At 35.9% G+C, this 12,561-nt stretch overlaps 1 protein-coding gene across 1 annotated transcript in view; it reads left to right on the forward strand.

Annotated features, from left to right (window-relative positions):
- Positions 1–12,561, forward strand: part of LOC129480181 (uncharacterized) — a 121,840-nt gene that overhangs the window by 45,179 nt on the left and 64,100 nt on the right. The window lies entirely within an intron of this gene.

The following is a 12,561-nucleotide window of genomic DNA, read 5'->3' on the forward strand; positions in this document are numbered from 1 at the left end:
CTGGAACATGGCTGGCATTTAGGAAACTGTTGATTTACTTTTGCATGTCAAGTATGGAAATACAGCTTTTCCCTCACACAATGACTAATGAGCCTGTCAGCAGAATGGTGTTTTACAGGATTTTATGTAACAAAGGACTAGTGGCTACTTTTTATTTTGTACTCAGAGCAACAGAAAGCAGCAAACAGAATCAAAATGTCAAGTGTAATCTGTCATGACTCAATTACATGTGACAGGAAACAGAAAAGGAAAGAAATATATTATTATATAAATCTAAAAGAGCCATTAGATAATGAAAAGATTTTATTTCTCATATGCATTATTTGTCATCAATAAACAAATATATCTAGTCGATTTCCCTAAACCATAATTATGATACATATAAATACTAGAATATTCTCCATCTGCTTGTCTTTGATTATGGTAAGCAGGTAGAATATCTTTAAATCTGTCACTAATTCCTTCCAGTCAGATAGCAACAGGAAAGATTAGTCAACACTCATTACAGGAAACATCTGAGATGTGTAGCTTCAATATCATCTTGTCAATAAAATGTGAAGAATCAAAATCACTACAATTTCCTAGAGTCAGTAGTAGCAATTTCAGATAAAAAAATCATCTATGCAGACATCTGAGAAGAAATTGAATGTACAAATCTCAGTGGATATTTTCATTTTGAGTTGGAATCCAAGCATCATAAAATATCCCACTAGGACATGTTGGACTCTAATATTTCCTAAGCTGAAACAGAATCCAGTCAAGCAAGAGTGTACTTATGGAAGGTTTTGACAAGATTTCTTCCAAGGGCAACCCCAGCATCAAATAGAAGTTTTCCCACAGCAAGGTTCATCTGTGATGCACTTTTAAACATTGAGGCAGTCACTTACCAAGTACTACAGAATTGGTGGAGGCTTCTGAGGACTAGATCTGTATTCTGCAATAGCCACACATGGCTATTTAAGTATAATTTTAAATTAATTAAAATGAAATAAAAATGTAAAATGTAGTTCTTCAGTCATACTAACTACTTCAGTTCATTTTGCTCTCTAAGGATCCAAAACGGTGAATACCCGAAGGTAAAAACTACACAGAGGCCGGGCGTGGTGGCTCATGCCTGTAATCCCAGCACTTTGGGAGGCCAAGACCAGCAGATCACGAGGTCAGCAGATTGAGAACATCTTGGCCAACATGGTGAACAATTCTGTCTCTACCAGAAATACAAAAATTAGCTAGGTGTGGTGGTGCACACCTGTGGTGCCAACTACTCAGGAGGCTGAGGCAGGAGAATCTCTTGAACCCAGGAGATGGAGGTTGGAGTGAGCCGAGATCATGCCATTGCACTCTAGTCTTGGTGACAGAGTGAGACCCATCTCAAAACAACAAACAAAAAAACAAAACTACACAGAATGTTGGAATTATTTAATGTAATGTATATGTTTTTATAAACTTTCCTTCTTCTTGATAAAGTATTATATGAATCTGACCTCAAATATAGATCCTAAACTCTTGTATTCTATTACTTTTACTTTTTTTTTCTTTTTTGAGACAAAGTCTTGCTCTTGTCCCCAGGCTGGAGTGCAGTGGCGCGATCTCAGCTCACTGCAACCACGCCTCTAAGGTTCAAGTGACTCTCCTGCCTCACCTTCCTGAGTAGCTGGCATTACAGGTGTGCGCCACCACACCTGGCTAATTTTTGTATTTTTAGTAGAGACGGGGTTTCATCATATTGGCCAGGCTGTCTCAAACTCCTAACCTCAGGTGATCTGTTTACCTCGACCTCCCAAAGTGTTGGGATTACAGGTGTGAGCCACCATGCCCAGCCTAATTTTACTTATTAATCATTTTATAAGCTAAACTTATTTTCCTCAACCAGCCAGCTGTCTGGCTGGTTCATAGAGCTTCTTTCCTACTTCATTTTTCTTTTCTTACTCCACATTGGTCACACTAGTCTTCCTATTCTCTTCAAATACTCAAAGTACATTCTAAGTACTAGCTAATTTCTGTCTCAGTGCCTGGAAATGCTATTTCCACAGAAACGTGACACACACCTTGAAACATTCCAACTTCTGTATAATTATTATTTTCTGATAACTTTCCTGACTTTAGAATCTTAAGATATCCTTGTAGTGCTTTGAATTTTTTCTTCAAAGCTGAAATAATATTATACATTTATGTAATCACCATCATCATCATTATCATCACCATCATATCACTAACACATATTGGGTATTTATTAGGTCTCAAAGATGGATTCAAGAACTTTATGTATATTAAAATATCCTTATATAGGCTTATTATGTTATGTCCTGTTTCTATATTGTACAGATAACTAAAACGTGGCCGAGAAAGGATAGATATCTGTCCTTCACTCAACTATACTAGTGCCTGGGTTTGAATGCTGGCAGTCTGGCAGGTCTATGATACCAGTTACTATTGTTTTTTTAATTGGCTATCTCCACTTTCATGAGAAAAGGATATCTATTTTAAGCAATACTGTTATCTCTGATACCTAGATCACCATTTATCACATAGAATCCACTTAATAAATACTTGCTAAATTAGTGAAAGAATAAAATAATCGATTGATTTTTAAAAATATTATAAATATGAAAATAAAATAATAAAGTTCCCTGGTTTTCAATGTGCCCATATCTTTCTTACTTTTAATTTTGTTCCTTTTAATTAACAGAAGGACTCCACTGAGATCAAAATGTGAGACAAAGTTCAGTAACTGTCAGTGTTTTATCCAAACTTCCAGCTCTTTGGTCTAGAGAAATTTCACAACTCCTTTCTGGCAAAAGGTTGTGAGAAAGCTGTATCTGTTGTGCTCTCTAAGGTTAATGTCCATAGGAAGATTCTGTCATGCAAAGGCACAAAAAAATTTCACATCAGCAGAACATTATAGAACAGAGAGCTTAGTGAGTATCAGGTTTTGAGGCAGATAATTTAAGAAATTATGAGAAAGATAGTGTTTCACTCAGATGGGCTAAGTAACAAATAACCCCAAAGCTTAGTAATTTGAAATGACAGAGTTTATATGTTGCTCTTGCTATTAGTCCATCAAGGACTCTGGAGGATGCTATATGTCTGTAATGCTCCTGTTACACTTTTCATCAAGGGCTCACCTCAGCACTCAGGGACTGCGCCAGGGTGCCGAAGCAGCCCCCATGTCTCACGCTATCAGTTGACGTGACAGAGAGAAAACAGAGTTCTAAAAGGTTTACCACCAACAACTGGAGACATGATCTAGAAGGGACACACATGACTAACACTCATAATTTATTCAGAGCTAGTCACTTGGCCCTACACACGCTCAAGAGTGCTAGGAGCTATGATCCTGTAAGTGTCTAGAGGGCAGACCTTCAGAAATGTTTCTGAACGTCACTACTGCCTAGCACAGAGAGAAAGAAAACGCAAAGATTGAATATGTAGGCTGGGCATTCTAAGAAAAGTACAAGCCCAGAATTCTACAAGGGAGGTGTAGTTACAGGGGATCCTGGGGAGAAACATTACTAACAAGCCATCAAAAAAGACACACCTGATATTTGTTTCATTCGGGAAGTTCTATGTTTACAACCATGAAGAAGAGTTCATGCTCGATAGAATAGTTCAGTAGACACATTTGACAAAAAGACACCCTCACCGTATCTCTGTTACAGAATCATAAAAGGGGGCTTGAAGTTTCATTTATTCAGACTGAGTGTTGTCATGTGTATCATAATTACAGAGGTTGTATTCAGTCCATGATTTTCCAGTGATGGAAATGTTCTATGATTCCTAGTTTCTTCTGTGTTCCTAACAACCTAAATCACATGGGTTAATTCCATTTCCTCCTGTTCTATAGCCAAAAGAAATGCAGAACTGCTAGTGTCCATAATCACTCTTCATATACTGTAAGAATAATCCTGCCTATAATCCCAGCTACTCAGGAGGCTGAGGCAGGAGAATCGCTTGAACCTGGGAGGTGGAGGTTGCAGTGAGCCAAGATTGCGCCACTGCACTCCAGCCTGGGCAACAGAGCAAGAGTCCGTCTCAAAAAAAAAAAAAAAAAAAAAAAGGACTAATTCTAAAAAATATCTCCATCTACCCATCCCCATCCTCAGCCATCAACTAAATCATTTTTTTTGTACTACTTGTTCAAATCTTGTTTACCAGATGATTAGCCATTTTAATATATCTTCTCTGGATTTTTTCCAGGTTCTTTTCATCTTTCAGGAAATACGAATTCTGCACCTGCATTTGAGGGATAATGCCTCAATAATTTCATGGTGGCAAAAATTAAATAACAGTGTCCTTGTTAATACCACTTCGACTCATAATAGTTACAGCAATATCTTTTAACACTCATGTTTGTATCAGACAGTCTTCTGAATACCAACATCTTTTTTTTGCTATGTTTTAAATTTTTTTTCAAACTTCTCTTGTTCTTATCCTCTACAATTACAGGCTGAAAGGGAATTTTCTGGGTCTAAGGAAACTTCTGTTCTCCCTCCCTTATCTCTCTATAAAACCACCATCATTCTTTCCTTAATCTTCCTTGCACAGGATTCACCATTCAGTTCAACCTTCACTAATGTCTCAATGAGGGTAAAGATGAACTTAGTAAAAGACTGGGATGTCTAAATAAACATGAGGGGCAAAAGAAAAAAAAAGAACAACAGAAGTAGCATTCGTTGGTTAAAGCAAATACATGCTAATCTGGGAGGTAATTTTTGTCCTTGCTTTTTTTTTTTTTTTTGAGACAGAGTCTCAATCTGTCATCCAGGCTGGAGTGCAGTGGCGTGATCTCTGCTCACTGCAACCTCCACTTCCAAGGTTCAAGCGATTCTCCTGCCTCAGCCTCCTGAGTAGCTGTGATTACAGGCACGTGCCACCACGCCTGGCTAATTTTTGTATTGTTAGTAGAGACTGGGTTTCACCATGTTGGTCAGGCTGGTCTCAAACTCCTGATCTCGTGATCCGCCTGCCTCGGCCTTCCAAAGTACTGGCATTACAGGCGTGAAGCACCGCACCCGGCCCGTCCTTGCTTTTTAACCATTAAACCCTTGCTCTAATTCTGTTTGCATTACTGACTTTTAAAAATTACCAAAGCTATTATATTCTATAATTCCTTCATTTAAGTGTTTTACACATTTTGATCACACTGTTTTAGATTCCTGGAAAGGAAACCCACTCAAACCAGTAACTTTGAAAGAGGCATATTGCTGAATCCAGGCCTCATAAGAATCCAGGCAAAACTCTCCAAGCACAAGGAATTGACAGTTCCAGGGCACTCTTTCATCCATCTCTTTCTTTCTTCTCTCCGTTGGTGACTCACCCCTCATGCTTATTGCAGTAACTTTTCTATCCTTACAAAGTGTATGAGTTTTATGTTGCTGCCATTGCTATTGTGTTTGTTTCTTGGTAACTTATCTTGCAGGTTATTTAGAATAACCATCCCAACCTCAAAATTTAAATATCCCAGGCCTATCTCTTAATGTTACTGCAAAAGTTTTGCAACTCTTTTGTCAGATTACGTTGACCAGGCTTATTTTTTTATAAGCCAAGCCACATAGCATACATATTTCCTGATTTGGTGTAACATGTGTAAACCTGATCTAATTATCTGTTGCTATAGTGTAGAGAAAAATAGAATATGTGAATCATAAAGTGTTCATTTTATGGATTTGCCTTGATGGGTAAATACAAATAGATCTTAGACAAATAAATTGTATTAACATGCAAGTGTATGTCTGGTGATACGAAAAGAGAAACAATAAAATATAGACAATGATTGCCTAAAATAATGTTAGTCTTACTTTTATCTTAATCAAGATAATTGTAATTTCCTGGATCTCTGTGTATAAAAACAATAAAACTGGTGAGTGATAAATAATAATTTTATACCTGGAAAGCAAGACATATCTAGGAGGAACTGAGAAGTTTAAAAGGCTTAGCCAGTATTCACACTGGCACACTCACATGACCTGAAAGAAAGTGCTTTGCAGCAGGTAATTCAAAGGCAATGCTACAGATTGTGTATAATCTCCTAGAATTTAGAGTCTCAATAAAAAAATCAGCCTAACTAACCTCAAACTCATCTATCAATTCTGAGTGAAACATTGTCAAACGCCTAGTGACCTAATGTGACTAGAAGTCCTTTGGGACGGCTTGGTTTTAGGGTTTCTGATTAGCACAAAATATCACAAGAGGCAGCTTTCCGTTAGATCCTGAAATATCATTTCTAAAAGCACATTAGACACATTTTCGAATATGTTCGTGAGCATGTTGATACTTGATGATATTGCCAAATCACTGAAATTCAAAGTTGAATGATAGACTTCAAGAAATAATCCCTAAATAAATATTAATTGTATTGTGTTTGTATTATATTAAATGAAAATAGTAGCAAATCCCGGAAGTGCTTGTGTATACATAATTTTTAAAAAATATATGTCCCTCAGCTCCATAATTCTTTCTGACGTTAGTATCTTCCTAAGCGTTGTGACAGTACTAGTTACATGAAGAGCACATCTCACTTAGGTATACTAGAAGTACAATTGCTGTATTGGCAGAGTTTCATCTTGGCCATCAGCTTCATCAAGTCTCAGTCATCTTATTAATATATACATCTCAAAGAAGGCTTTCTATTTGGAAGTCATTATTTTAAACTATAGGTAGAAAAATCTCATAAAAATCTTTATCTTGCTGGATGAAAATTTTTCATTAAATAGTTACTTACAGAACACATAGTTTGTCACTTTCCAAATATCCCAGGCAGCGGGGCTAGACTTATAACAAGAGAAAATTATGCAATGGTCTTATATTAAAACAAAACAAACAAAAATGCCAGGACAATTGCTACAACTAAATTTCAATGTAATCTCTGAAATTAAACTAAGATACATAAGCTTTGGTAATATCTTGGACCTGAAATGAGACTATTCAATATCATACAAAATAAATAACTTTCTCTTCCACATATTTAACACATTCAGATATACATTTATTTATATATTTAATACATATATTTGTGTAATTAATGTGAGAAATTTTGAGAGGTTTTAATAAAATGTTTTGGGTTCAATTACCAGCAGAATAAAATGGAGTACTGAGGTAAACAATTTTTTTTAATTAAACCTCTATTTAAAGATAATTATAGTTTCAAATGCAGTTGAAAAATGTAATACTCTTTACCCAATTTTGCTTAGTGGTAACATTCTGCCAAACTTTGACACAGTATCACATCCAGGATATTAGAATTGATAAAAGCAAGATACAAAATATATCCATCACCACCAGGATCTCTTTTTTTGGCCTTTTGTGTCCACTCTCACTTCAAACCAGCCCTCATCCCCTCTTCCTTCTTGATACCACTAATCTGTTCTCCATCTCTGTGGTTTTGTCATTTGGAGAATATTATCTACATAGAATTGTACCATTTGTAACATTTAGGATTCAATTTTTTCAGTATAAGTAGCTCTCTGGAGATTTTTAGAGGATGTTGCATGTAGTATTTTTTTATTACTGAGTGGTAGTCCCATGGTATATGTATGTTAACAGTTATTTTAACCATTCACCAGCTGAAGGACATACAGCTTGTTTCTAAGTTTGAGGAACTGTGAATAAAACAAACATTTATGTACACATTTCTGCATGGATGTAAGTATCAATTTCCCTAGGACACTCAATAATATCTTGCAATTGCCATTACTTTACATAGTAAAAACCACAATTACTTTTGCACCAACCTAATGTGGTAGTTGTATGTTTATTTTTTAAAACTGTCACACTATTTCCAGAGTGGCTGTACATTTACATTCCCATCAGAAATGTATGAGTGATCCAGTCTCTGCATCTTCACCAGCGTTTGATGTTGTCAGTCTTTTTATTTTAATCATTCTGATCTGTGTGTAGTGAAACTTCATTGTGGTTTTAATTTGCATTTTCCTAGTGGCTAAGGAAAATGCTTAGCCCATCTTTTCCTAGTGCTGAGTATCTTTTTATGTGCATATGTGCCATCTATATGGCATATTAAGTCAGAGACTTTTGTATGGTATGGTATTAGGTATGGTGTGTATTTTGTATGGTGTGGTCCGATAGGAAAATAAATGGGCTAGATGATCAAGAGGGTAGGCAGGAGTGGCGTCACTTACGGTTACTCCCGATGACCCACTGAGTGAATTTCAGATCCACACAACTACAATTTTAGGCCCTTCAGGGACAGAATGCCTGGTCCACACAGACACTCTCTCCCTGGAGAACGCAATAGTGGTCAGGTTGAACGGCCTATGACTTTTGCCTGGCATCTTGAACGCCAGTTAGTACTCCCAGAAAACCTTTGTACTCTTAACCCACTCTCGGTGTTTGATTCCCAGAGAATCTATCCTGCAATACTTAACCCATCCACATTTTGTGGCTGTCAAAAGCAGTGGCTTTAACTTGGAGTCTTCTAACTCATTGGTCTTTTAAAACTTTTATTTATATGATATTAAACACAATTTTTTAAATCAAAATCCAGTATTCTATAAACAAACAACAGAGGAGCTATTCTCGGATATTTGTGTAAATGCCTTCTATGACATATACATGGTGGTAGTTTGATGGTATAAAAAGAGAAATGAGTCTAATATTTTATATTATAGTATTTGAAAGATCATCTTAGTGATGAATGAAACTGCATGTAACAGGCAGTCAGTAAAAATATGTAGAGTGAAAATAAACGATAATATAATTTTGACTTACCTTCTCTGTAAACATTAAAGACTCAATTATGATTCTGCAGTAACTACTATCTCAACAATGTACAAAATCTGTCACAAAGCCACAATTATGCCATGATCATTTATGCCTTAATGTTGAATTCAAAAGTTACTCTAACCTTATTAAAACAAAAAAGCATAGTGATATTTCTCTTACTATAATAAGAAAAAAGGCGATTTGTCATAAAAAGATGAAAGTTGTACCAAGGATAATAATAATATGTGTGAACTCTTCTAACACATATATAAAATTTACACTTAGTCTATGTAATTATTAAGTGCTATTTGCTCTAATTATTATTGTTTTTCATTCATATTCCTGAATTTCTCTTTAGTGCTTTGTTTATATTTGAATTCTCAAATTAAATTGTGTTTATAATAAATGTATACCAACCTAATACTATAAAGTTAAAGACTTTGACACATTATATTCCATTATCTGGTTTTGGAAAAAAAAGGTTTTATATATATATTTATATGTATATTTCATGTATGTATATATGTATATTATATATATTTATATATGTGTGTGTGTATGTATGTGTGCATTTCTAAAGAAACTATTTGGAAAACCTACATCATATTTGTTTTTCAATTTTAAAAATACTTTACTTTTAAAGGTTGACTTCTTTTGATGATCCTTTATGACAGCCTTTTATTACTCTCCAGAATTTACAGCTTGTCTCACACTGCTCACTAGAAGCTGAACTTTCAGTAATGCCAGTTCACTCTTATTTGAAATATTGGTAGTTGTGATCCTTGTTTGTCAAAATACTGTTTTAAAATATGACAGTCATTATATCATCCACATTTCTTAAGTCTGTTGGTGGCTTTGATTTAAAGACTAGATTATTTGTTTGACCAGTGATTTGTGAGCAAATTGAATTCAAGTTCATATACACAGAAAGCCTCATGGCACTAAATAATTGTCAGGAGACTTTTCCGTTTGATGTATGTACTCAAAATTAGATGAAGATAATTTTCTGCAACTTAAACATGGAACTCAAAAATGCCTGTCAAGATAAAATGGAAACTTATCATCCATTTGCTTATATATTTTTAAGAAGAATAAGGCAATTAATTTAGACTTTTTCTTCCTCAAATTACAATGAAGGTCTGATGCAAGGCTAAAATGCATCCTAGAATCAGCAATGTTATTATCTTCAGAGACAATATCTTTGAACATAGAGCTTTATGGACGTCAAAAATTCTGGGAAAACGTACATTTAAACATATGTCTTTGATTTTAAAAAGTATTATGCAGTAGCTACAAAATAGTATTTCCTAAACGCACAGTATTAAAATATCATGCTATGGCAGTAGTTTGACAACTCTATATGTCAATTGATGTCCCCAAATATGCACATGGCCGTGTATCTTGTTTGTCTTTGTTCATAAAATTTCCATAAAATTGCTCTTATTTCTCGTTCTCTAGAACGTGTGTTGAAATATGAATGTATTGTACTTGCACATTTCACTTGATGCATTTTCAAAATATTATCTCAGAGAATTGAGTGAAATATTCTAACAACAAGGTTTGTTGGTATTTTTATTCATTGAGACAAGAAATACAAATCGTCTGAGGAAGACTCATTTTAGCCTTTACTAAATCACTGCCACAGTGTCGAACGTCGCTGAAAATGGTTTAACCTGCCTCTCATGTACTGGTTTCCTGTGATGTTCAACTCGCATCACCTGTGACCTGATAAGATCTCATCGGCAGTCCATAATCTCCGGCTTGGGCAAGACTCTTAATCTATGCAGTGCATAGTGACTTCTCCACCTTCAGGCCTGACACATTTCACTATGGCACCATGAAAATCAGTTTATTTATGTTGAACACATGGCATCTGACAGCACTTCCCCACTATATAAGTGCCTAACAGTTTATCAGATGTCAAGTTTGAAGTTATGTCAATAATCTCTGTCTGTGCCTGATGCTTCTGCAACTGTGAATGACCTGATCTTTTAAAATATCATCTTGCATACTGCTATTAGACAGTAGTACTTTCAGCTTTTTACTTTTAAACAAAAATCTATGCCTCTTGACTGCAGCTGCCTATCCTTTGGAAATGATATTTTCTCAATTACTGTAGTAATTCTCAATATAAAATATACATATAGATAATACACAAAGTTTGTTGGATTAAATATGAGTTTTAATTCTTCACATTTTAAAAAATCCTTCAGACATCTGGTTCAGCAAGATCTAAGAAAAAAAAACATTTTGCTGTCTATCATTTGCCATCTTTGTGATTCTGCAGAGTTTAAAATTTAGTTTCATTGCATTGGACTTTTTTATCACTCAACTTCTTATTCAAAAAGAAAAAAAGAAAAATAAAGAATTAGAGAAGGGACACATAGCAAAGAACGAAATGAAAGGAAAGGCTTATTTATTATTGTCTTTGTGTGATACTACTCAAATTGGCTAGATTTGGCTTTGACACAGAGCAATAAAACCGTGATGGTAGTTCAGCACAGCTACAAACACCAGCTTCAATTCCTGAGTGACAATTCTCCAACCCAAAAGGAAAATGGAGAATACTAGAGTGATTCCAGTAGGTTATACAACATGTCAACTGTAATAGGACATAAGAGAGCAATACCTCAGTGATGTTCTGAATGACCCACTTATTCTTCTTGGTACTGATACCTGGCTTTGATCAAATGGTATTTATTACGGATGTTATGAATAGATGGAATTGCTTAAATGGGAACACTCTCACCAGAAATGCATACGAATAGAGAAACAACCATGAAATACTTGTTACGTATTTTTACATCATTTATTTGGATTCCAAGTACAAGAGTTCCTCTTTGAAGCGGCATTACCTTAAGGCAAAGCAGATTTTTAGAGCGGTCTCCTCCCTTTCCAGGAAATTTGGCTTACTGTGGTTGAGAGAGCCTGTGGGCCCAAGGTTCTGCTTGTGATAATAGGCAAGGGTAGTCGTGCATTCTGGATGATGGTAATGACTGAAATGTCACCATGCATAAAGTAAAGGCCTTGTACTGCCAAGAAGATCCGATGTAAAGAATGATACCAAAGAGAGTGATGCCTTGGTGTCGTCTGTTACTCAGAATAAGAAATGGTGAAGATATCTGTTCCATAAAACAAACTTGTGTAAATATGCACTTCAGCCACAGTGAAAGAAAACCACAGTCCCATATATTAAGCTTGCTCACTCTGACATGATAGCTCTGGATGGGCTTTGTTGCCTCAGCATTCCTGGCTAGTAGAGAGGTATCTGACTGACCAGGAAAATTGATCCAGGGAGGGCTATACTGTTGCTCCCTTGTCTCTGGAGGCAGCCGTGGTCATCCTATGGTGACATGAAGGTTTGGCATGCTATTACTCTCCCCTTTGTTCTCTTTCAGTTTCTCAAGGGCCTATGACTCTTTAAAGTGGTAGACAATGTTCGATTATAACAGCCAGTCGAGATTTGAGAAGAAACACATGTTCTTTGGTATAATTATGTGTACTCATATTGCCATTTAATACCGCAGTGATGTTCACCAGCTCTAGCTGTGCTTAACTATGAGAGGTTTACCTGCCCATCACTTTCCCTACATACCCTACACACCTCTGTTCCAACCCAGTGAAGTTTGTCCAAAAAAGTAGATCTATTTCCCTGATTTCTCTGGATGTGTCAACTGGGATAGTCATTTCGCCTTGCCTTTTCCCCAGAGCTTTTTTCTAAAGCAAAATAGTGAAAAAGTTAGAAGTAACCTGGAGTCAGGGCTGTTGGAACAACTCGACTCATGCCTACAGTTTTTGACTTAGCCATATACTTGCTTAGTGGACCTACGCCATTCCCGCCAT

This window comes from Symphalangus syndactylus, chromosome 4, assembly GCF_028878055.3.
Source record: "Symphalangus syndactylus isolate Jambi chromosome 4, NHGRI_mSymSyn1-v2.1_pri, whole genome shotgun sequence".
In the NCBI taxonomy this organism is placed as follows: Eukaryota; Metazoa; Chordata; class Mammalia; order Primates; family Hylobatidae; genus Symphalangus; species Symphalangus syndactylus.